Here is a 24912-nt window from a genome sequence, read left to right on the forward strand (position 1 = left end):
TTATTGAATGTTTGGTAAGTAAGAAGCATTGCAGTTGAAGCTTGGGATATAGCTGCAACAAGTGAAAGTCCCTTCCTTTACGGAGTTTTATTCGGGTGGGGAAGGTACATTTTAGAAACACATCAACAGATTTTATAAAAGATCACATGGTGAGAAGTGCTATGTGAACATGTAGGGTCAGGGCAATGGGACAGATTAAGAAGGATGAGTTGGTACAGTGTATGAACTATTTTATTTAGGGATATGTTATTTTTGGACATACAATAGTGCTTATAAAATATTTTGATGACTGATAGTGTTACCGATGAGACCATGAGACCTTGGCTCTTGTTTTCTTGAAGGAAAGATTTCAATCAAGAGACAAAGTATAGCAAAATAAGAAAGAATTTATTGGCTGCAGCTAAAAATATATTTAGGACAGTGAAACAAGGAAGAGCATAGAAAAAGCAACAGGAGAGCCTGGGCTGGGCTGCTTTGGCTCACTGAGAAGTCAGAGAAAAGGGGGCCTTGGTGACAGGTTCAGGGGGTTAGCTCGGGACAAGCTGCCGCTGCCCAATGCTCCCCTGGTTGCAAGTCTCATGGGGTCCCTAAAGAAGGAGAAAGGGAATGGGGTGAGCCTGCTCCCCTGGGAAGAGTGCACACTGGGCCCTTCACTCTGAGTGTATTTCTCTCTCTTGTAAGTGGAAACCTTAGGGGAAGTCTCAGGGGAGGGTGTGATCTTTCAGGGTTGTGGTCTCCACTGATTGGTCAGCACCAGGGCAGAGGTTTAATAGTCAATGTAGCTGGTCCTGAGGTAGCTATGGCATCACTTTTCTGGTTTTGCTGCTTTTCTAGCCCTGGAGCCGAAATACAACTGAGGCCAGATGCTATCTTCAGGGAGGAAAAGGTCAGGGCGGGAGGATCTAAACCACATGACCAGCAATAAGCTAGGGGAGGAAAGGTTTCTCTGGGGGCAAGGTTCTTGTCTTTCCAGTTTTGCCCCTTGCTAGGCATCTAGTTTCTGTATCTGTCCCATCATCCTTGCTCTGCTCATGTCTGTCTAACTGATAACCAGAGGTGTTTTTCTCGGGGTCGTGTCTCACGACACCGAAGAATGAGCTATGGACCAGAAGATTTAAGCAAAAGTATGGAAAATTGATTACAAGCAGATTCAGACTCCTTGCAAGGGGAGGGGGACCCAAGAATGGGCTGCCCATTCAAGCCTTGTAGTCCAGGGGTATATATTTGCTACAAGCTGCTCTAGGTCTACCTGATCGATTCCCTCAATTGTTTTTTGTTTGCTTTGGTTTTTTTTGCAATAAGTACTTATCATTTCATATATAACTAAAGGCCCAGTGCACAAAATTCGTGCATTAGTAGGGTCCCTAGGCCTGGCCAGCAATCAGGGCCAATCGGGGCCTTCTGGCTGCCAGCCAGGGCCTTTCTTCTTTCTACGCCACCCCCTGGTGGTCAGTGCACATTATAGCGAGCTATTAAACTCCCAGTTTCTGGGTCGAACTCCCGAGGGGACACTTTGCATACTAGCCTTTGGTAAAATATTTTAAAAAGAAATTACCCCTGCTCTCAGTGGGACTTATAATTTTTTATTTTACATTCCCTATCTCTCTTCATTTTAGACACCTTCCATCCTTAACTTCTCTCTTAGCAATTTGTGTTTATCATTTTATTCAAAATCTATTTCAAAACTTACATAATTCCTAAATATCTTTTGATTAAATATGACCACTTCACCAATCTTTTTGTATTATTTTATTTGTGCTTCCAAATGCTGTTAAAAGAAAATGTTTCTTGTATTATTTTGATAATGTGTGTTTTATGTCCTTCTTTGAAATCAGTTCTAGAGTAAACTGATAATAAATTGAAAGATGCTGAGCATTCAGATAAGGTTGGGAATCATGATTTTGAAGGATTCCCAATCTACATGGTTGTCTGACTTTTCTCTATCTAACCTCAGTAAAGAAGTTAATCAACAAAAACAAAGAATGCATTAAAGCTGTGACAAGATGGAGTAGCAGAATGATGATGGTTTAGAGTTTTCATGAGACTGGCATACATCTTGTGATGCTTCCATATCCATATTTATATGGTTCCATGGTGATGAAGGATAAGAGAAGCAAGAGTCACCTTTTAGGTAAAAGGCAGCAAGACTAAGATGCTGTGTGATAGGATTTAAAAACAAACAGCTTGGCTGGAGTGGCTCAGGGGTTGAGCGTTGACCTACAAACCAGGAGGTTGATTCAGGGTCAAGGGCACATGCCTGGGTTGTGGGCTTGATCCTCAATGGGGGGCGTGCAGGAGGCAACAATCAACGATTCTCTCTCATCATTGATATTTCTCTCTCTCTCTCCCTCTCCCTTCCTCTCTGAAATCAATAAAAATAAATTAAAAAAATAAAAAAAACAAATAAATAAAAACTGATGGACAAAATATAACTAATGGGATGAAAACATTAACCTGAATAAATAGTTATGCATAGATGAACATAAGAAATAAATAGAGTAGACTGTGGTAAGTAATGCTTAAGTTTGGATTTAGAAATGTCTCTTAAATTGGCAGTGATCCCTGCAGGACTGTGGTGAGAAAGAAGCACGCACTGAATGGGCATGGGCATAGGCGCCAATCCTCCCATTTCCTTATCTGTGCCACAGTGTGTCTGCCATTGCTGGGCATCATGATGGAATGGAAAGGTTGGACAGTCTCTCTTCACAAGGAGCAGAGACAGTAAAAAGAATAAGGCCATAAAAAAAAAAAAGCAGCCAATAGAAAGATCACTGCTATTCTCTAAAAGGTAACTATGACTTCAACAACAGAAAAGTAAATTATTGAGGGATGAATGTAATTTGGCAAATACTCCAGGGGTAATTTAGAAATTTTAGAAAGGTAGAACTAACTATAAAATTTAGGGAGGAAAAGGAAGAGGCAGTGAAATTGTGGGTCAGGATATAGCTTTACAGTCTCTTTATGTTCCTGTATTTCCAACTATTAAATTGTCATCAGGAAGATTATAATAATTTGACATAATGAATGAAGTCTCTTATCTTACTCCGTGATAAATCAAAAATGGGAGCTGCACCTCCTTAAAGTACAATAACTTTGTGTTTGAAATTGCTATTCTGCAACATTGTTTTTAAATGTTCATTCTCCTATAATGTTTCAGAAATTTTTTATAAGGTTAAAAACACAGTGCTTAATATTTCAAACACGTATGAAAATCCAATCTAATATTAATTATTGCCTGTAAAAATGAGTTATGTTTGAAGAATTATATCTAAGCCAAACATCTGTAGATCATGTTTCAGCCGTAGGCAAAATGTAACAGTTGAGTTATAAATTCCTAAGAACAGTGACTATAAGAAAATACGAGCATATTATAAGCACTGCCAGAAAACATTACAATAAAGCAATAAAAAATTATAGTTTATGTGATCAAAAGAAACCCCAGAAAAATAATTTTGGAATCGCACCAATCTTTTAACATATTTCAAAATGATACTTTTCTATTGTAGGGTCTCTCTCTCTCTCTCTCTCTCTATCTCTCTCTAATTTAAACATATAATGGTTAGGGTCCTTATTTTATCTTTTTTCTGTTTCTTCAACAATAAAAATCTGGAGTGCCATTCTTCTTATAACCAACTAATAAATGTTAAAAAGTACTAAAAAGAAGACTGAACCATTGGGAAGAAATCCACACTACAACTGAGTTAGTAAAGGGGAAAAACAGGACTGTGTGATTTTTCCTCAGTGGAAAAGCCCAGTGAGGTGGGTCATATACCTTCTGTGAACTCAATGTAGACTGAATGTGTCCACCAGCTCTGGCTCACTGGAAGTTTGACTACTCAACAATGCTCTCTAACCTAAAATAAATACTGCGAAAGAGCATGGCAAGGAAGTGGGGTGTTGGTATTAATTAAAAATAATTACACATTCTATCTGAAACTGAAGAAGTTTCAGAATGTTGCACTATGATAAAACACATTTAACTATAAACATTATTGAACCAAGAAGCAATAGATCTGAGTCCTGATCCTGGTTCTGTTAATGTCTATGTGCATTTGGGTAAGTTACTCAAGAAGGATGGGGCTCACGTTCCTCATTTAATGGATTTATTAGGCCCTGAGGTTTCTTCTAGCAATAAATTTGTTGTATTCTATAAGAAATTATAAGAGACATACATATTTCTGAACCCTTCCACCCAAATTCACTCTTAAAATGGACTATTTTGTTTGTCAATCCCATCATTTTTCCTGCATCTTGGACTCTCAGAGCCACTTCAGCTCTCCAGGACTGCTACATGGAAAGCTAAAGTAGAACCCATAGCAAGAAATAATATGCAAAAACAAGAAATGTGAGGCATCAAGATATTATTCTATGGTAATAAATAGATGCCCTGTACTGCTTTTCTGCCTGCAAAACTCAGTCTCCCTAAAATATTCTAAGAAGCAACTAGCCCATGTCTCTGGGCTACTCTGACTTGCCACATTCTTCCCTCAACAAAAATTTTTGAGGCCAATGGACTTTGGGCCTGGTGCCTCCAGAAGGAAAAGGAAGACATTAGAGAATCATATTTTTAGAGGCATTGTATCCTTATCTCTTATTCTTTATATTATCTGTATTGTTCTTTCTATTGCTGGATTGGTTTGAGTTGCTGGTTTGATATCAAAACGAAGTGAAAATAAACTTTGACCAGATCGATATTCTTAAACCTGAACCAATCTTTTCAGGCCTGGTTCATTTTTACTTTCCCGTTTATATCTAGTCACAAAGTACTCTTCCTGTATCATTCACAAAGTCCTGCCAACTTTATATAACTCAAAATTTAACTTTTACTAAATCTTGAAAATTTTATTTGGTTCAGTGAACTCATTTATTGAGATATAATTTATAGGTATTAAGTAATATTAATATTAATAATAGCCAACTCTTACGTAGTATTTTATATGGGCTATGCATTGTTTGAAGTACTTTAAAGATATGAACTCATTTAATTCCTATTATAATCCTATGCAATAGATACTGTTATAATCTCCATATGAAAAAGGTAGAAACTTAGGCACAGAGAGGTTCATGACTTGCCCCAAATCACTTAGATAGGAAGTAGCAAAGCTGGGATTTAGACTGCTTCAAAGGCTGCCCTTAATCACAAAGCTATATATAAAATGCCTCTGTATTGGTTGTTTACTGCCTTATATATTTGACAGTGTCCCCTAGGACCATTATAAATTTTCTTTATTATGAAACCTATATAATCCCTCCCCCAGATTTCTTTTTTTTTTTTAAGGCTAGATCTTCCCCTGTGATAATTCAGAGTCATCAGTAACTTATTTCATCAGTTACTGGAAGTTAAAATCCTAATATTTTAGTCTCCCCCAAAGAATGAGAAACAATTTAAGCAAATCTCAATTTGTTGATAGTCATTTAGAATACCTTAAGCATTAAAGTCTTAAATTAGAAAATAAAAAATTTCTTATTCTATTCAAATTTATTTTTCAACTCTGATCTATATATTAGGTTTTCCTCCACAGACTACTATATTTTCCATAAATAATTGTGGAAGTTCTGATTATTAAAATTATATGGGTTAGAATATTAATATACAGTCAGTAAATATTTATGTAAACATACTACAGCTATTAAAATCTCCTTCAGTAAATTACAAAATATTTCATTGTAACTCCTCTATTAGTAATTTACATATGTGTATGTATGAAGTAGAAATTGACAGGCTCAGTCAGAATACACTATTGCAACTTGTCAAGCAAACTGAATTAATTGTCGTATGCTTTACTCACCAAACCTGACACTGCTTTCTTTAGTTTTCAAAGTACTGCTCTTTTTAGAAAATATTTTCATTTTAATAACTCTTTATAATCTTCAACACGCAATCCTAGCCATCTCTTGCTTTAATATAACAGTGAAACCATATGTGAAAACAAATTTTAATTTTTGCATTTTTTGTAACTTGGCATGCACATATTTCATGTAATTTTAAAGTCATAAAATTATCACACAATTTGAGATTAGACCTAAATAATGTCACAAATCATGGAACTAATGATTAATGAATGAATTTTTAAGTGCAATAAAACCTTAGTAGTTTGGAGAACAGAATAACTGCAATAGCAAAAAGTTTAAGTTATGGAACACTTTTAAAAAGGCAGTTTTACTATGTATCAAGTGGGAATAACAACATAGATAGCTTATGAGATGTCAATTACATTTTAAGGAATTTCCTTTTAACAGAGTAGAATGATTTGAACTTAGCATGTACGTTGTATACAAATGGGTACTTCTAAAAAAATTAAGGTTCTTAAAGTATGTTCCAAGGGTTTAAGAATTTCTCCTAAAAATTCTACTAGTATTATGTTACTAGTATTAATTAGCTGGTTATATTGATGTGATACTATTCTCTTAAATTTTCAAAATATTATTAATTAACTTAACATTAATTTGATAAATTACTATTTCCATTGAAATACCCTTTTATGATTTCCAGAGTTTTGACTCCATCGATTATCACATGCTATAGTATCAATATCCCTTTCAGCTAACTATAAGTAAGTTTGTGTTTCTTGCTCTTTAGAAACCAACAGAACCCTTTGTAGGACCCCCTTCCCTTCATAGCCCAGCATCTCAAAATTGCAGTCCATATTTCCTACTATATTCTTATCTGACATTCATTTCTCAACCCAGAGCAATCTGGTTTCTGCCTATTTCCTTACACTGAAACTGACAAATATTTTTTAATTCCTATCACACTTAATCTCTGCACTATTTGGTATTGATAACTACTCCTTCCTTACAGTTGTTTCCTTTCTTGCCAATCTTCCTAAGTATCGTGGGTTCCCAGGTCTCTTGTCTCTCACACATTTATTCACTTTAGCTAGTTGGCAAGCTCACATAATATCTTCTTCTTTTTTTAATCTGAGATATTATACACAGATATACAATGGTTGTCCATTTCTATGTTAGAGGACCCATTCAGCTTTCCTGATCATAAGTAATTGATACAGGCTTAAACATTTGACCCAAGCTGAACCATCAAATGCGACTAAATGAATTCTGAGATTGGGAATGAAGGCAGGGAAAGAGAATCATTGGTGGTAGCCATCAAGTTAACTCTAGCCTTCCAAGAGAAGGTGCATTAATTTTTTTTTTTTTTTTTTGGCTGAGGCCCCTGTAACTGCTAGTTTCTGTCCTCTGACTGGCTGATTGCTCATATAGTTTTCTTTTGGTTCTGTGAGATGCACAATCAACCCTCTCCCTCCTCCTCGGCCCAAGAGTAACATTTCTGTTTTGTTTTGTTTTTTGCTTAAATTAACCAGAGTAGATTTTATTAAACTAATAAACATCTTGATTGGCTCCTCTTTCATCTGTGCCATTAAACACTGCTATTCGCCACAGGGATCTCTGTAGACCAGCTTCTCATTTTAAATACTTTCCCTGAGCATGCCTCATTCAAAGCCACTGCCTTCTTTTTAATGTAATTTTACAATATTAGATTCATTTTTTTCTAAAGTGATTAAATTCATTTAATTTAAACATTTTTTGTGTTATTTTTATTTACTGGATATTTCTTCTCAGACCTCAAAAACAATCTCTTCCTATTAGTTCTCATTTTGTAGTCTTCCCAAATTTCCTTTCCCCTTGCCTGACTAGGGGAGGGAAAGAAAAATTTCTTCTTATCCATTTCATGCTGGAGTTCTTGGTCCTCTTTTGTATTCCACATGCTTTTCATTTCAACCTCATTCACCTATTATCTCGATGCTGAAAAATCAGTCTATATCTCTAACCTTAGCTCTTCCTCCAAAACCCACACACATATTCCAAGCGCTTATTAGACAGTTCCACTTCACTGATTCAAAGGTCCCCTGAAATCAACATGTCCAAAACTTAATTCAAAATCTTTCTCTTAAACTAGCTTCTCTTCCTATATTATGGAGTCACCGGCTCCCTAATCTCCCCTCCCTTGCCCTAGTATTAGTATCAGGGTCAGCAAACTATGGTACAGTCTGTTTTTTTCTATGGCCTGCAAGCTAAGAATGGTTTTCACATTTCTAACCAGTTATAAAAATAAAAACACACAAAAGAGAGATGCTGAAGTGTCCATATATGGTACATAAATCCTAAGATCTCTGTCTTAGTCATCAAATTCTTTGACCCTTTCTTTCTCTGTATCTTAAATGGTCATAATATGCTCTCAAATTTTTCTCTGTCTGCTACCAGTATTCTCAAACTGATGTTATTTCCTGCTGAAGAAATCTCCTATCTCGCCTTCAGGACTCACATCTTGTGGTATAATGAGACATATATATTTTGTTTTTGCCCCCCATCTCCTCCTACCCCCTTCCTTACTTTGTCCTATGCATCTCTTCCATTTGGCCATTCTGGAATGTATCCTTTCTAATAAAATTGTAATCAGAAGTATAGTGCTTTCCTGAGTTCTGTGAATCACCCTAATGAATTAGTGAACCTGAGAAGGGCGTGGGAGCCCCCAAACTTGCAGTGGGCCAGGAAGAAGTGGGGGCAGTCTTGTGGGATTGAGCCTTTAACTTTGGAGTCTGCACTAACTCCATGTAGTTAGTGTTAGAATTGAATTGAGCTGAATCACAGGACACCCAGTTGGTATCTACCCTGCATTCTGGCATTAGGCTTCTCTTTTTATAAATCAAATCAGATCTTTCACTATCCTGTTTAAATAACACTGAAGACTTTCCACAACGCATAGGACAACTCCAGGCTCTTTACCTTATTTTTTTATATGTATAATTCTTCACATTTAATTACATTATTATACTATCACTATCCTTAATTGACATCTTGAAATAACTTCCTAGCTATACCTCCCTCTACTAAGGATGTTTTAGGAGAAAATCACATTTGTGGAAGCCATTTACTTCATTAATGCACATAATACTATTTGTAGGCAACATATAACTATAATAACATAATTTGTACATTATCTTTAAACAAGAAAAGGTTATCTACAATAATGGCTTAAACCATAAATGCCTTTTAACAACTTAAACCATTTAAAAATATATATATTTTATTGATTTCAGAAAGGAAGGGAGAGGGAGAGATAGAAACACGATGAGAGAGAATGATGAGAGGGAATCATTGATCAGCTGCCTCCTGCACGCCCCACACTGGGGATCGAGCCCTCAACCCAGGCATATGTCCTGACTGGGAATCGAACTGGGACCTCCTGATTCACAGATCGATGCTCAACCACTGAGCCACGCCAGCCAGGTGACTTAAACCATTTTTTAAAAAAATGTGAATGGTTAGAAAATATACTTGTAATGAAATATCAGAATTTAACATTTAAGCTATCAAATGAAATTTAAATGTGATGCCTTAAAACTCTTCCTAGTTTCCATCTACAAAAAAAAGAATAATAATAATCTTTAAGGACGCTTATAGTTTTAAAATTCTATTATTTTAATTGAGTGATCTATTTCTTTAATATTTAATCTTGCCTTTGCAGTACACTTTTTAATTCTTTAGTTCAATAGGATAATTCGTTGTTGGTTAAAGCAAATTCATATAAAATGACCTGAAAAATCTATTTAAAAAGTAATCAGTGAAAGTAAATATTGGATTTCTTCATGTTAAATCTAAAAATCCATCACTATACTTGCTTTTTACTTTATTTGCTGCTTAACATATCTCAACAGTGAATCTATCATATCAACATAGTCATCATGATCCAAGCTGCAAATAATAGAGAATGTCAGTGTCAATTTTGCTTTCTCACACTTGCTTCCCTTCACTTCATCTGATTTTAATAATCCCTGTCAAACCACAAACAGTCCAAATTACCTTCATGACACAGAAGCTTTCAAGGAGCAGACAGAATCTCAACTTTCATTTAGCAAGTACAAAAGAAAGCTGTCCAGCTGGACAAATATTATTTCCACACTTGACAATCTCTACAGTTAAGCATGCATTTTAATTTTAACTAAACCTGCCAGGAGTTTGATATGAGCTTCTTGTTTTGTATAGATTGACTCGCAGGGTTATCAGACCAATGACTGTAATTGTGATGAAAGAACTCAACATTTTTATACTAAAAGATAAATCATATACCCAAACTGAGGGATCAAAATGGATATATAAGAGATAATTTGGAGGCATAGGTTGCAGGAATAAAAAACTACTTAAATTAGGTGCTTTAATGCCTAAACATGTCTAAAGACAAATAACACATCTTGATGTAATTTTGAAAAGTAACAGACCATAACTAAAATGAAATGAAAAAAGTTAAAATTGTACTCCACGATACCATTGAGAAACAGGTTCTAAGAATGAAATCTAAAGAGACTTTTAAATTGTTTTAGACTGACTTGACTTCACAGTCAAATTTCTAGAACACTTCTATGCATCAAATTATAACACAACTGATGTTTTTGACAAGATATTAAAAAGTCCACTCTATACTAATTAATGTATCCTTGCATACACAATGTAAAACTTCCAAAAGTCAGAGTAAAAATGAATAGTAAGCTTGTAGAAGAGTACTAGAATAAAAGTTGTAGTGTAAAACTACACTATGGACAATTATGTCTTTGAAGTTTGATTTATTAAACTGAAGTCTAGAAACTCCAAATGGTAAAATATTTCTGGAACATTTCCTGTCTAAGCTAGGCCTGGATTTCTCCTATAGTTATTAGAACCTCACAATTCCCAAATGTCGTGTTCCCTCAGTTTGTTATACTTAATTCTAGTATTAGGGTCTTCCTTCTCCAAAGGCCAATCCATTGGCCATTCAAGCATGATTTCTCTCCCAACTCTATCTTGAATACCAGAGCTCAGTCTCCTGTACAGCTCCTTTCTTTCTCTTTCCCACTGTCTTCTGACTATTCAATTTCATCTACATTCATGTCTACCAGTATAACCTGTGTGTGGGAACTCCTGTTCTAACTACCCCACTCCATACTACATCACTCCCTTGGATGTCCCATAGGCACCTTAAACTCACATACTCCCAAACAACATTACTATTTTCTCTCTGAAACTTCTTTCTTTTCGTGAGGTCCCTATGATAGTTAGCAGCACTACTATCAACCTATATACTCAAGTCAGAAATGTGAGAGTCTTCTCCCACATTCCAACATTATCTCACCAAACTCACAGCCAAATGATCAGTCTTAACTCTATCTCTCACATCCATTCATCTCTTATTGCTCCTGTGTAGATTAAAACTCCATCCTCTGGATTAGTGCAGCAGTTTCTTAAAGAGTCTCCCTTATAGTATTTTGTATTACCTCCTTCTAATTCATTCTCTAGCCTACCACCAGAATGATTTTTGTAAAACAAAGAGAGGAATCAGTGTTTATAGCAGGATTTTAAGTCTAAGTGACCAGGAGAAAAGTCATCCTCTTCTGAATTAGAATTTAAATTTATTCAGTTAAAAAGATGAGCTCCACCAAAAGGGTTTCCCCATAGGTCTACATAATTCAAAACAAAATCTTGGAATTTCACAATTAAATCTTATACACCATTCAAGTTATCATCATTTAGTTCCCACTATGATTTCAAAGGGATATATTTTAACGTCTTCCTACTTGTGAGTTTTTTCCCCCAATAACTGCAATTCTCTAAAAGCTTCACATAAACTAAATTTTTGCCTTCCATGTAATAAATGCTTTGATTACAGATTTCTAATAGATTTTGAATAAATTGCAACCAAAATTGAGAGGACATTTTAATAAGAGTATTTAATACTGTGGTAGGACACAAAGCAATTTTTAAAGTCTCAAACATTTCTAAAATCCAAAGAGAGGAAGTGTATACTGCCATGCTTAAATCATTTTTGTTTTCTTTCCATCAGTCTGATCACAAAAATCTATAGGCTGGTTATCTTGTGTATGTATAAGCACATTTGTACTTTTTTTGACAACTACAACTTCTACTTAGGTTGGTAGATATTGAAAGTTTTTGATGCTATTATGAATTACAATGTGCATCACAATATATTTCAAGTATAGTTCTCTCCATAGGTTCTACATTTATTTTAAAAATGTTCATGATGTTATGTTCTACCACAACATATTTTTAACATCACAAAAACCAAATAATTTTATCATGTTGCAGTTTTTAATACAAATTATAACAGTATTCACAATAACGTCAAGTGTTTCACCTTTTACAGGATAAATTTCTAAATGCTTTACTTTGATCCCATGAATTAGACACAAAACTTGAACTACTGGAATTGATTTTTTAAAATTAGAAATGTCCAATGATACTCATGTAAAACTGGTATCATTTAACTATTGATAAATTTCTTTTAATGGAGCCAATATATTAACAGCTATTGTTTCACATTTTTATACATGCACAAGAAAATGTGAAACCAAAATTAAGAGAGATTAACTTAGAACCATCACTTTATATAAATGAAAAGTCATGTTTCACAGAATGGTACATAAACGTACCTTCTGCAGCTAGGTATGGAAATGTAGTATTTGCAAGCATGGTCTTAAAAGAAGACTGTGTAAGGACCTTTTCCCTCTCCCTACTTGGGAGTCCATTCTGTGGGACTCTTTCCCTCTCCCCACGTGGGAGTCTGTACTTTTTCTTCAATAAATCTCCACCTGTGCTATAAAAAAAAAAGAAGACTGTGCAGTAGATGTTGATCTTCTTCAGCAGACTGATGTCTTCTTGCTTTCACGTGATCAGTGATATCATTACAGCCCCTTCATGTGTGAATTACACATGAAAATTCTTTTCAGCAAATCATAACTGTTAAGTTTGTACTGGTGTGTGTTTTTTTTTAAATATATTTTATTGATTTTTTACAGAGAGGAAGGGAGAGGGATAGAGAGTTAGAAACATCGATGAGAGAGAAACATCAATCAGCTGCCTCCTACACACCCCCTACTGGGGATGTGCCCGCAACCAAGGTACATGCCCTTGACCGGAATGGAACTTGGGACCCTTGCGTCCACAGGCCAACGCTCTATCCAATGAGCCAAACCAGTCAGGGCTGGTGTGTGTTTTTTAATTACTGTCATCAAAAAGGGTTATTATACAATAAAAATGTGTTACCCAATAATAAAATAAATATGTAGTTGTGGATTTATACTACATGATACATGATGAAACCCCTGTGGCAACAAAGTCCAGAATGTATTCCCTCAATGGCAAGATTAAATAAAGTCTGAGAAACTGTGCAATCCATGGGCTAGGGCAGCTGTCCAGCGCAACTGGCTGGCACATCAAGTGGCCAGCGGAAGTGGCAGCATAGGATACTTCTGCCATCACCATCACACAAAAGCTGAATAAGTTCGCTGTATCACTCTGTTCATGCCAGAGTGCATTCACTTTATCACCAAGCACCCTTCATGCTGCCCTTGAAAAAGATGTGTTAGCATATAGTATTACCTCTGGAAAGGATCTGGAAGAGAGAAATGAGTTATTGCCAATTTAACCATATGTTAAAGTGAGAATTCTGTTCGCTACACTGGCATCTCACATATGAGATCGTGTCACAGTGTGGAAATACAAAGTGTAGGCCTACCTAAACCTAACCTAGTTTGTTTACATGCAAGTATTTAAATAATACTTCATTCAAAAGTAAAAAGTCTGAGACAAATGCTAAACCAGATGTAATGCTAGGACAAAAGGCATAAAATGGGACTATTCTGGGCAGGCTGTATATATGACAGGGTGTCATTGTGATGTGCTACTTTAAATGACAATATGACATACATAAAATGGAACTTATGTATCTATAAAAATGATAATCTAGCTCTATGTGGCATGACATAAAAAGATTTCCAGAAAACTGAAGGTAGCCAAAAAATACCAGGCAGTGCTCCATGCTAGCTTCAGGAAGCTAGCTGAGGAGTGGGTAACTCTATGGTTGCCCATAGGTTTTCTGCTGGTTATAGCCCTAGGATAGGCAAGGGTAGCGAGATGAAGCTATAGGGAAGTTTATGTAGCAAGGGCTAAATTATTACAAAGGAAATGCTGAAACTTTCATCTGGATGACAGAATGATATTTTATGAATAGATTTTTAAAACTTAGGAGGAAAATTGTGATAAGAAGGTATTGCAAATTCAGTTATATGCATGATATTTCTGAGTGGATTATATGAGTAGAAATGTCCAGAATAGAAATGGAGGAGGCATAGGAGGGAAATGCGTGAGGAAACATAATGTCACATGGAAGTTCAGAACACCAAGACTCAGTGTCTTTCAAATTTTTTGGACTATGATCCACAAAGTGCATTGCAATCTAATGGGTATGTGTGCACACACATATCTTAAACAAAAGCTTCATGAAACATTACTTAACCTTAATACTTCCTCTGATATTTTCTAGTCTACTCTAGTCGTTCTCTTCCTCTCTCCCCACTCTTCCTATTTATTTTTTTTTAAAATGCTGCCACAGCCTTCAAATTGATTTCAACATCTGCATTTTGGCTGAGATTTTTAGATTACAAAGAGACCTTTGTGGTTTTCTGTAGAATTATTACAAAGATATGACCGGCAAAGCCAGAAGAGATGTTCTTTGAGAAAGGGTAAAGGAGAGAAAAGCAGAATATTAAGGACTGGCATGGGGAACACTAACGTGAGGAGGGAGAAAAGCCAAAGAAGGTAAAGTAAGAGGGTCAGCGGATGGGAAAAACAAGTAGCAAGGGGCACAATGCTGCAAAAAGAAATGAGTAGTCAGCAAAAGCCTTTTCCAATTTGTATTTTCCTCTCCTGCAGTGTTTTTTTAATTTTGTTTTATTGCTTAAAGTATTACAAAGAGTATTACACATGTCTCCTTTTTTTTTCTCCCCTTGAACTTCCCCGGGCCTCCCTCCCCTCCCCAGTGTCTTCTGTCCATCGGTTATGCTTATATGCATGCATACAAGTCCTTCGGTTGATCTCTTACCCCACCCCCCAACCCTCCCTGGCCTTCCCGCTGTAGTTTGACAGTCTGTTCGATGCTCCTGCAGTGTTTTTAAAGTGCAGTTCAAGAATAATTTAAGTAGAATTACTTCAGTCACTTATTAAAAATTCAAGTACCCGGGCCTCATTCCAGGCCCCGTGAATTGGAACTCTGGATGTGGTTCCTGGAGCTGGCAATTTAAAAGTTTTCCAGGGCATTGTTTTCACCAAGTATTTTGATCTCAGTGCCTTTTAACAAATCGGTTTTCAAAATGGTACTTTCCAGGAACATGCAATCTCACTTCATACTTTAGATGTATTCTTGAAAAGTTGCTAAGTGAGTACTTGCATAGAAAACCATTATTCTCCTAAAGACTTCCATGATTAATTTCAGAATTATGTTCATCCCTAAGGAAACAAGTTTCTTGAAGCATTCAGCCTTTAAACAAACATTATTTATCCATCTAATTTTTCTGTATTGCTTATGCAAGTAGTTGGCCAAATGAACTTACAACCATGATCTTTATTAATAAGGGGTGGGGGAGAGGACAGCTGCAATAATGTCAACATTAAACAATTTTAATTAAAAAATAATAAAATTCAACATACTGTTAACACATTTCATTCTGATTTGGAACTGATCTTAACAGTTTAAGTACCACAAACAAGTGACATTTAGCAGAAGTCACAGGTAGGAAGTGCCACAGGGAGATAGTTTTCAGAAAATACAGAAACTAAAGTTTGTAATTTAGACTCTCACAACAAAAATATGCCCTTATGTGATGAGTTCTGCTAACAAATATATCTGTCAATTTATTACCAATTGATAACCAAGAAGAGTGAGATATAAATCTATTCTATTCCAAGCTGGGAAGCATAGCTAATAACAACTAAAGTAGCTAACATGTATTCACTTACCTCATATCAGGCCCTGTTCTAAATCCTTTACTGATTAACTCATTTCATCTTCACAACAATCCTGTGAAGTAAGTACCCCTTTGGCCCTCACTTCCCAGATGATGAAGGCAAGGTGTAGGGAGCTGTGTAACTTTCCTGAGGCCCCTCAGCTGGAAGTGGGAACCAGGACTCAAATCCAGGCAGTCTGTCTCTAGAGTCTGTACTCTAGGCAATGTGCTTCACTGTGATTGTAAGAAAGTCTCTGATGTTGAAGTTAGTTGCCACTGTAGAAAGACTTGCTGTTTATAATCTGGGTGTTTTTTTCTGTTCTTTATACAATTGATTTCAAGATAATGTGGGTCTACTTTAGATCCCTGCTCATGTTTAGTTATTAGAGCTCATTATATAAGGTACTTTATTTATGACTAGTGGTCCCATGCACAAAACTCGTGCGGGGGGGGGGGGGGGGGGGGGCGCGGGTATCCCTCAGCCTGGCCTGCATCCTCTCTAATCTGGGACCCCTCTCACAATCCAGGACTGCTGGCTCCTAACCGCTCACCTGCCTGCCTGCCTAATGCCCCCAACTGCCCTCCCTGCCAGCCTGGTCACCCCCCCCAACTGCCCTCCCCTGCCAGCCTGGTTGCTCCCAACTGCCCTCCCCTGCCGGCCTGGTCGCCCTCAACTGCCCTCCCCTGCCGGCCTGGTCATGCCCCCAACTGCCCTCCCCTGTTGGCCTGGTCACACCCAACTGCCCTCCTCTGCTGGCCTGGTCTCCCCAATGGCCCTCCCCTGCCAGCCTGGCTACCCCCAACTGCCCTCCCCTGCAGGCCAGTTTGCCCCTAACTGCCCTGCCCTGCCGGCCTGATCTTGCCCCCAACTGCCTCCTCTGCAGGCCTGGTCACCCCCAATGGCCCTCCCCTGCAGGCCAGTTTGCCCCCACTACCTTTCTCTGCAGGCCTGATCTGCCCCCAACTGCCCTCCTCTGCCGGCGTGATTGTCCCTAATCCCCTGCCAGCCTGATCTCGCCCCTGTCTCTGCCTTGGCCCCCACCACCATGACTTTGTCCGGAAAGAAGTCGGATGTCCGAAAGATGGCTGGTTGACCCGGTCTAATTAGCATATTACCCTTTTATTAGTATAGATAGGAATGCCCAAGATAGCATAAAGGTGGGATTTCAGTAACACACTGTACATAAAATACAAATTTGTTTTAAAAGATACTTAATTCTGTTCATGAGGACAGGATAGCATAATGGTTTAGAGCTGTGCTTCCCAAACTTCAAGGTTCCTAATAATCTAGGAATCTTGTTTAAAATGTAGCCGTAACCAGTTTGGCTCAGTGGATAGAGCCTGGGCCGGGTTTGATTCTGGTCAAGGACATGTACCTCAGTTATAGGCTCCTCGATGGCCCGGGGCGCATCCAATGAATGATTCTCTCACATTGATATTTTTCTCTGTCTTTCCCCCTCTCTTCCACTCTCTCTAAAAATCAATAGAAAATTATCCTGGGGTGAGGATAAAAAAAAAAAAAGTAGATTTTTCCTAACCAATGTGGCTTGGTGGTTGAGCATCGACTTATGGTTCAATTCCTGGTCTGGGAACATGCCTGGGTAGCAGGCTTGGTCCCAGTGGGGGGTGTGCAGGAGGCAGCTGATCAATGATTCTCTGTCATCAGTAATGTTTCTATCTCTCTCTTCGAATACTTTCCTCTCTGAAATCAATAAAAATACTTTTAAAAAATGTAGATCTTCAGTAGGGTTAGGGTGGGCCTTGGATTTTAAATTCTAACAAGTTCCCAGGCACTGCTGGCCTGCAGATTGCACTCTGAGTAGTGAGGGCTTAGAGTAGGAGCTCTGTGGTCACACTACTTGAGTCTGAATCTCAGTTCCACTATTTACTAGTTTTGTAATATTTCCTTTCATGTTCCCCCAGGGCATTTATAAAAGTGATAGCATTAAAGAATTTTTATGGGGATTACATGAGATAATCCATGGATAGTACTTAGAACAGTCGCTGTCATATAGAAAATACTCAATGCATATTACCTCTTAATATTATAGAAAACTATTAAAAGCAAATATTGCACCCCATTAGAAAGACATTTATAGAATTAACTTATGTAGCATAAACACTAAATAAAAGTTCATCATTCTCTGCCAAGCAGTCACTAGAACATCACCGTTCATTGAAGGACATTAAATATATGTCAGATTAACTACCCAGCTTATTAAATGCATAAATCTGCAAGTGCTCTAAATGAATTTGTAAGAGCCTATAATATTTAGTTTCTCTGTCAGAAAACTTTTTAATATTACAGTATACACTGAGTTACAATTCATTTATTTGATAGCTTCCTCAGAATTTAGAAAGTTTCCTCTGAATTTTTGTTTAAAAATTTCGTTTTTATCAAATAGAAATCAGAACTTGTATTAGTATGAACAATAATAATGATTTGTTCAAACAAGGGCACTAGTATAGTTTAAATGAGTTTGGAGAACTTAGCCAAAACCTTTATACACAAGTGTACACATTTTTAAAACTCTATACAATGCAGCATGATTACCTCTTTATTTTGTTTGTTTTTGTTTTTTTCTTCTAGTTACCTCTTATTGTTGAGGACTGGGGCTTAGAAAAAATATTACTTGTTAGAATTGTGATGATTTAATAAAGATGTGATATGGGAGGATTCAATGGGTAGGAAAAGTAAAGTTAGGACCAGAAATGAAGAGAAAATTCCACATCATCATCCCAAATGAAAACGATTAGAAATTTCTCAAATTCAACACTGTACATCTACACTAATAAAAGAGAAACATGGTAATTAGCGTACGACCGCTACCCTTCCCATTGGCTAATCAGCATATTCTTATGCAAATTAACTATCAGCCAAGATGGCGGCCGGCAGCCATGCACTGAAGCGAACAGGGAGGCTTGCTTGCTCCAGTGATGGCGGACTCCAACATTCCCCACCTGACTTGCCGGCCTCTCAGCTGCAACTCTAAGCAACTATGTTGCAAATATAGAAGCTAAACAAAACCCCAGAAACCGGCTTTCAGTCAGCCGGGCTTCAGCCAGCCAGACTGCAACATTGTATCAAATACAGAAGGTAAAGGCCAGAAACCTGCTTTCAGCAGCGAGGCCTCAGAGCTAAAGCTGGCCCAGAATAGAAAAAGAAAAAAGAAAAAAAGGAGCAGTTGGGAGCTTCAGTCACCCGCCAGCCTGAAAACGGCCCTCAGCCCCTTAGCCAGACTGGCCAGGCACCCCAGTGGGGACCCCCACCCTGATCCAGGACACCCTTCAGGGCAAACCAGCCAGCCCCCACCCATGCACCAGGCCTCTATCCTGTATAGTAAAAGGGTAATATGCCTCCCGGCACCGGGATCAGCAGAGCAGCGAGGCTCCCGGCACCAGGATCAGCGTGACAGGGGTCAGCGCCCAAACCCCCTGATCGCCCTGCGGCTCTGTGTGTGACAGGGGGCGGGGCCACAACCTCCCTATCCACCCTGCTCTGTTCGTGACAGGGGAAGGCGCCCCAACCCCTGATCAGCCCTGCTCTGTGCCTGATAGGGGGGAGCTCCCCAATCTCCTGATTGCCCTGTGGCTCTGTGTGTGACAGGGTGCGGCGCACCAACCCCCTGATCGGCCCTGCTCTGTGTGTGACAGGGTGCAGCGCCCCAACCCCCCGCCCCCCACGGGCCCTGCTCTGTGTGTGATGGGGTAGAGCCATAACCTCTCCATCGGCCCTGCCCTGAGTGTGACAGTGGCGGTGCCCCAACTCCCTGATCGGCCCTGCTCTGTGGGTGATAGAGGGTGGCGCCCCAACCCCCCTCCACGGGCCTTGCTCTGTGTGTAACGGGGTAGAGCCATAACCTCCCCATTGGCCCTGCCCTGAGTGTGACAGGGTGCAGCGCCCCAACCCCCTGATCCGCCCTGCTCTGTGTGTGACAGGGGGCAGTGCCCCAACTCCCCTATCGGCCCTACTCTGTGAGTGACAGGGGGGAGCTCTTCAACCCCCTGATGGGCCCTGCTCTGTGCGTGACAGGGGGGAGCTCCCCAACCCCCTGATCAACCCTGCTCTGTGTGTGACAGGGTACGGAGCCCCAACCCCCCTGATTGGCCCTGCTCTGTGAGTGACAGGGGGCAGCACCCCAACCCCCTGATTGGCCCTGCTCTGTGAGTGACAGGGGGCAGTGCCCCAACCCCCCAATCGGCCCTACCCTGAGCATGACTGAGGGTGGCATCGCAACCTCCTGATCCGCCCTGCTCTGTGCATGACAGGGGGCGGCACCCCAACTCCCCAATCGGCCCTGCTCTGAGCCTGACCAGGGGCTGCACCTAGGGATTGGGCGTGCCCTCTGCCACCTGGGAGCAGGCCTAAGCCAGCAGGTCGTTATCTCCTGAGGGGTCCCAGACTGCGAGAGGGCACAGGCCGGGCTGGAGGACCCTTCCCCTCCCCCGCCAGTGCACAAATTTTTGTGCACCGGGCCTCTAGTATATATAATAAAGAGATAAGAAATGAAGTACACTAGAAAAAAATGATTAACGTTTTCCCAGTCATTGATAAAAAACCAGTAAGGATAAAATCTGGTGGTTCAAGCAAAGAGGAGATGATAGCTATGGAAGTGTTTTGGGTTGGTCAGTATCTTTATGAGTCAGCAGAAAAAGATCAATAAACAATGTGCTAACCAATGGACATAAGACACTGGGGGGTAGGGGGGACAGGGGATTGTCAAGGGCGAAGAAGAAAAAAAAGTACACATATGTAATACCCTTTGTAATACTTTAAGCAATAAAAGAAAAAAGAAAACACACAAAAAAAACAATGTGCTTCTCTTTTCATCTTTTATTTCTCTAACACAGGTGCTGAAAAAGACAACTGTGGGACAGATTCTAATATATTTATTCTAAATTAAAAGTAGATTCAGCATAGGCAATGCAGACCTGCCCTGGCAGCTCATTTTGAACAAAAGAATAAAAAAAAGAGAGAGGAATGTGGGTAAGTAGATTATTCTCTCCCTCCTTTTTCCCCTTTCTGTCTTTCCCTGCAGAATGCTCCTGGCTGCTCCTTTAACGGCTGGTGTGGTACTAGCAAAAAATTTAACACAAGTAACAAGTGTTACTTTAGAAAGCAAGATTTTATTTTCAAAACTCTGCATAACAGTGCTTTATAAAAAGGACTGCCATATGAAAAAATTTAAGGCAGTATTTACCTACACTCAACTACACTGAATAAGAATTCTTCAATTGAAATAATTATCAAGTTTAACTTGTAATTTTAGTGATAAAAGTATCAATTGTGGTTTTTAACATCTACAGAGGTGATAACCACCAAGATCAAATGGCTAGCATTAGTGGTGCAGGAACAGTAGAATGTGAACAGAATGATCTCAACATCATGTCTTGTTATTTGGGTTTATATTAGTCTGAATAGAATTCCTGAAAAACAGAAATTCGCTGAAATGTCTGAGCTAACTTTCCCCACTTACAAGGCAGGTATTAGCTGTCTCTTAACACCCGAGAAGCAAGGAATTCCACTTCCGTGTGACCTATTTATGCCTGTTAGATTTATCATATGCATTTTTTAATGACCTCAAAACCAAAGGAAATGTAGAAACCTATTTGAAAAACTGACATTAAGGTTGTGACAACAACCAAAATAACAAGAAAATTTAAAGTTAAACTGACACACAATCCCCAAATCAGCCTGGTACACCCCTCATTTGAAAAACAGTTACTGTGTGAAATAGTGATGGCATGTCAGCTTCTGCTTTGAAACTCCTGATTTTTGTCATTTGGTGTTTGTGTCACAACCTTAATATTATTTAAATAATATTATTTAATATATATTATTTAAAAAAACGTCTTTGAATCGAGGATACTTGTAAAGCTTTGAAGAAGCCACCCTCAAAGCCCTGCAGCCCCAGCACGCCACTTTTCATAGAAGTGGTGCATAAAACATTTGCTATTGACAAATCTAATTCATTACAAGGTGAGATGGATGCATTTTTAAATAACTGGCTGGCATCATTATCTGTAGCGCCTTTTATAAATTATTCTTCATTTCCCTTTTGACTGAAATTTTCACAGTTCCCTTTCAGAGTCTGAGTGTTATGCCTTATAGTCAATGCTTTCAACATGTTTAGACAAGTCATAAGTTAAACAAGCAGTGGTACTTTATTTTCTAGAAATGAGAAAGGGTTGCAGAAATAGTTACAGATTATTTCTTTCAATTCTCTGGTTTTTAACTAAAGACAAGCAAAGTTAGTTAGTGGTTGGTTTCATCTCATACAAAGGATTTAAAAATAAAGCCATACTGTTCAGGTGGAAGGAAGAATTTCAAAGAAAGAGACATAAAGGGAGATGCTGGCAGCCCTGCTGCACTGTTGCGCAGACTTAGTTTAAAATTGAATTGTGCTTCCCCTGACATGGGAGATCAGGCGCATCATAAGGCTGACAGCTGGCTGGCACACTAACTTCCTAAAGGAAAATGTGAGCTATATTCTCTCTTAGAGGCCAAAGGAATAGAATTACAGAAGCCTTCAAGGAAATGAAGTGGGCGAGGCACAAATTATTTGAAATATGATGAAAACATTTCTTACCTAATTTTGTTTCAGAAGATGCTACGAATGAGCTGGACTTCCAATCCTAAGTAGGTGGAAAGTTATTTCCTTCTGGTTTGTTGGTAAAAGAACTACCCTTTCTTTAGGATCTTCAGCAGAGTTTTTTCCAAAATATACAAAACACACCTATAAAATAATTAGATAACACTTTGTCACTGCCACAATGGAGGGGATATAGTCACAACATTAGTTCTGTACATTGGTAGTGACAGTACTATCATTAGTTTATGACATACAAGCTAGATCCAAGAAATACTGAACATACATAAAGATATGCTGAAGTTGGAGCACCTAAGAAAACCTTATTAACAAGGTGATCCACAGCTTACAAGCACATGGATAACAGAGGCTCCTATGAAAATGCATATTCAAAAACATTCTTTTTATTTTCATTTATTTTTCAAATGTCCCTAAAGAAATGTAGATCACAGAGAGTAAGGGAAGGTTGCAGGACATAAAACAAGCAGTGCCTTTCAATACAATTACTTTCTTCCTGTTTGGTTACCAGTTCCTCCATAACAATTTATTAAAACCATCTTTTTCCACTCTTCTGGTTATCTTGTTAAAATAGATTCTGATTCAGTTGATCTGGGGTTGGGGTTTGAGACTGTGTATTTCTAACAAGCTCCCAGGTAACTCCACCAATGCTGTGGGTGGGTCCACAGAATACACTTTCACTAGTAAGGTTCCACCAGACTACTTGTCTTTCCCTGAACCAATGTACACTCTTGTTATTCTTAGCTACTGGCCCTTTGTTTTCCATATAATTTTAGACTCTGTCATCAAGTATTCTCCCTTCCCTATCAAAACAAATAAAAATTTGGTTGATATTGCACTGATCAAATTAGGCACCTGCAAAATGTTTAGTTTTCCATGTGCATTGTACATATCATTACACTTATTGAGGTCTTATTGTCATACGGTAGTGCTTTTCTATCTTCTCCAAGGGAGTTCTGCATATTTCTTGTTATGATAGATGTATTCCTAGGCACTTCATATTTTGAATGTTAATTTAGACAATATCTGTTTACAAAGCTTTTTTCATTTCTGTTTATATGTGTATCCGTATAATTTTTGTATATTGATATTTTTATCTGGGATATTTACTAAACTCTTTATTTTCTGTAGTTTTACATTATGTACAAGTGATGAGTTTTACTTTTTCATTTCAAAAATCTATACTTCTTTATCTTGCTTTACTAAAAGAAAAAAATAAGCAATAAGCAATAAATGTACTTTTTAATAGAAAAGACTATTTTGTTATCTACAATCAGCCAAACTGTTCTTTTGGTCAGGCCTAGGTTGACTAGAAAACTGATATGAAGAAGATCCCAAGTGTTCCTTTTGATAAATATAATTTTCAGCTTTTCTTTGGTGTCTGACAAACAAGTGCTTCAATGTTACTAACATCTACTATCCCAGGCTGATTTCCAGTTTATCAGAAACAGACAAAACCCTCACAGACAACTTGACCACTTGGGGAAATGAATCTGAACAAAAGGAAACAGATGAGTTATTACAAGGAATATGGTTCACTTCCACTGAAGAACTAAAGTGGAGATGCCAACACAGGGAAGCCATTATAGAGATACAACATATCACCTAACTCCACAGCAGAAATCACAGCATTTCTTGGAAACCCCACAAATAACTCAGATTACTTTCTTGATGACAATGTCAGCCTGCTCTAGGGTGAACTATCCTTCTTGATAGCTTTCAATCAGCTTGACCAAAGGAAAATAGTAGCACTTACTGTTTCACAAACTGTCAATGTTGTTAACATTGGTTACCTGAGGAAAGGTATATGTACATAATGGTGGGCTGGAGGAAAGGGTAAGGAAACATGAGGCAGTAACTAAAAATAATAACCATTATAATAATAATAAAAACACAATAAACTGTTTCATTAAAGTATGCTCATAATCAACTACAAACAATAATTATGAAGTACAGCAATGTAGAACATGCTAAAATGGAGAAGTGAAAACAGCATCCAGATAGCATTGCAACCATCCTATATAATAAAAGTCTAATATGCTAAGTGTCCAGCCATCTGGTCATCCTTTTAATCAATCAAAGTGTAATATGCTAATGATATGCTAAGGCCACTCAACCGCTCACTATGATGTGCACTGACCACCAGGGGGCAGGTGCTCTGACTGGTAGGTTAGCTTGCTGCTGGGGTCCGGCCGATTGGGACTGAGCCAGACAGGCCAGCCATGCCCTGGAGCCCTCCTGTGGTCCCTCCCTGGCTGGCCAACCTCTTGCGTTCCTCCCCAGCCTCAATCGTGCACCAGTGGGGTTCCTCGGCCTGGCCTACACCCTTTCGCAATCTGGGACCCCTCAGGGGATGTCAGAGAGCCAGTTTCAGCCTGATCCCGCTCAATGCAGGAGTTTCCCCCTGGTGGTCAGTGCGCTCCCACAGGGGGAGCGCTGCTCAGCCAGAAGCCAGGCTCAAAGTGAACAGGGAGCAGGCCTAAGCCATCAGTCGGACATCCCCCAAGGGCTCC

General features: G+C 38.6%; 1 protein-coding gene across 4 annotated transcripts in view; it reads right to left on the reverse strand.

The window, feature by feature from the left end:
• KIAA0825 (KIAA0825 ortholog) overlaps nt 1-24912 on the reverse strand; it is a 362385-nt gene that overhangs the window by 317278 nt on the left and 20195 nt on the right. For all 4 annotated transcript variants that reach the window (XR_011471210.1, XM_070412335.1, XM_070412336.1 and 1 more), the window contains exon 2: nt 22382-22528. The gene's annotated coding sequence lies outside the window, so the exon portion shown is untranslated. The remainder of the gene's footprint in view (nt 1-22381; nt 22529-24912) is intronic.

Source organism: Myotis yumanensis, unplaced genomic scaffold, assembly GCF_028538775.1.
Source record: "Myotis yumanensis isolate MYYU_CA2020_CCGP unplaced genomic scaffold, mMyoYum1.0.hap1 SCAF_4, whole genome shotgun sequence".
Taxonomy (NCBI): domain Eukaryota; kingdom Metazoa; phylum Chordata; class Mammalia; order Chiroptera; family Vespertilionidae; genus Myotis; species Myotis yumanensis.